The sequence below is a fragment of the Octodon degus genome, unplaced genomic scaffold (assembly GCF_000260255.1).
Source record: "Octodon degus isolate 3935 unplaced genomic scaffold, OctDeg1.0 scaffold00374, whole genome shotgun sequence".
Lineage (NCBI taxonomy): Eukaryota > Metazoa > Chordata > Mammalia > Rodentia > Octodontidae > Octodon > Octodon degus.
Genome location: NW_004524950.1, coordinates 129,216 through 131,278, shown reverse-complemented (window position 1 = coordinate 131,278; position 2,063 = coordinate 129,216). Strand labels below are relative to the sequence as shown.

Here is a 2,063-nt window from a genome sequence, read left to right as displayed (position 1 = left end):
TAGGTGTGTAAACTCAGCAAAATATTCTAAAAGAGTCCAATAGCCCATAATAATATTGGGTCTTCTGCTTGACTGGCAATGTCAGAAATTGTTGGCCTGAGTCCCCTATAGCTCAACGTTGTTTGCTTTTGTATTTACCATTCTTGAGGCATGCAGGTTTGCTATATATTGCTATATATATTTGCTATATATTTTATTATAATAAAATGACAATCTTAAAGTAAAAGTAAAATGACAATCTTAAATTCAAAGTAACTTTGAATTTCTAATTAATTTTATTAAAATTTTTTGAACATCTCATACAGTTGTCTTTTTTCTTTTGATTTTTCATTTCATTATAAAGATCAAGCAATCAAAACAATTTTATAACAGAATAAATATAGCTATGTAGACCTATTACAAAAGATAACATTTCGTTTTTGCAATGGGTTAGTCTTGAGAGCACAGGTGTAGTGAAAACCACCACTGAATCAAAGCCAATATGGGAAAGGAAAAGACTCACATTAATATCATTGTCATTGGACATGTGGACTCCAGTAATTCCATCACCACCAGCTATCGGTGATGCATGATCTACAAATGCCATGGCATCGATAAAAACACCACTGAAAAATTTGAGGAGGCTGCTGAGATGGGGAGTGATTCCTTCAAGTGTGCATGCATCCTGGATAAGCAGAAAGCCAAGTGTGAGCATGGTATCACCGTTGACATCTTCCTGTGGAAATTTGAGACCAGCAAGTGTTATGTGACCATCATTGATGGCCCTGGACACAGAAACTTTATAAAAAACATGAGTATAGGCACATCTCAGGCTGACCATGCTGTCCTGATTGTTGCTTCTGGTGTTGGTAAATTTGAAGCTGGTATCTCCAAGAATGGGCAGCTCCCTGAGCATGCCTTTCTGGCTTACACACTGGGTGTGAAGCAACTCATTGTTGATGCTAACAAAATGGATTCCGTGGAGCCACCCTACAGCCAAAAGAAGTGATCCAATATAGTCCGGTAGTCCATAATAGTAGTGGGTTTTCTGCATGACTGGTAATGTCAGAAGTTGTTGACTTGAGCCTTTAAAGCTCAATATATTAATATGGCTTTACTTTTTATACCTTGTGTTTATGCTTTTCTGCTGGATAGTTAAGACCAAAATAAAGCAAGACCTATATGACAAAAAGTGTAACTTTTGTATCTGACAAGGTCAGCCAAATCTCCTCAGGATTTACCCTGAAACCCTATATAGCAGTTTGCAGATCTTGTCAGTGTCAGTCATTTGGATGAGTCATGACCATTGCTTGACCAATTTGTACAGCCAGAAGAGATATGAGGAAATTGTTAAGGAAGTCAGCATCTACATTAAGAAAATAGGCTACAACCCTGGCACTATAGCTTTTGTGCCAGTTTCTGGTTGGAATGGTGACAACATGCTGGAGCCAAGTGCTACTATGCCTCAGTTCCAGGGATGGAAAGTCACTCGTAAAGATGGCAATGCCAGTGGAAACACACTGCTTGAAGGATTGTATCCTTCCACCCACTCACCCAACTGATAAGCTTTTGTGGCTGCCCTTCCAGGATGTCTACAAAGGGGGTTAGGGTTGGTACTGTCCCTGTGGGCTGAGTGGAGACTGATATTCTCAATCCCAGCATGATGGTCACCTTTGTTCCAGTTGATGTCACAATTGAAGTCTAGTCTGTTGAAATGCACCAGGAAGCTTTGAGTGAAGCTCTTCTGGGGGATAGTGTGGGCTTCAACATTAATAATGTGTCTGTCAAAGATGTCCAGTGTGGCAATGTTGCTGGTGATAGCAAAAATGACCCACCAATGGAAGCAGTTGGTTTCACTGCTCAGGTGATCATCCTGAACCATTCCAGCCGGATCAGTGCTGGCTATGTGCCTGTCCTAGATTGTCACACAGCTCACATTTCTTGCAAGTTTGCTGAGCTGAAAGAAAAGATTGATTGCTGGTCTGGTCAGTAGCTGGAAGCTGGGCCCAAATTGTTGAAATCTGGTGATGCTGCTATTGTTGACATGGTTCCAGGCAAGCCCATGTGTCCAGAACTTCTCTGAC

At 40.7% G+C, this 2,063-nt stretch overlaps 1 pseudogene; it reads left to right on the top strand.

Annotated features, from left to right (window-relative positions):
- The first annotated feature begins 481 nt into the window (after nucleotides 1-481).
- Nucleotides 482-1,972, top strand: LOC101564055 (annotated as a pseudogene).
- The last annotated feature ends 91 nt before the right edge of the window (nucleotides 1,973-2,063 follow it).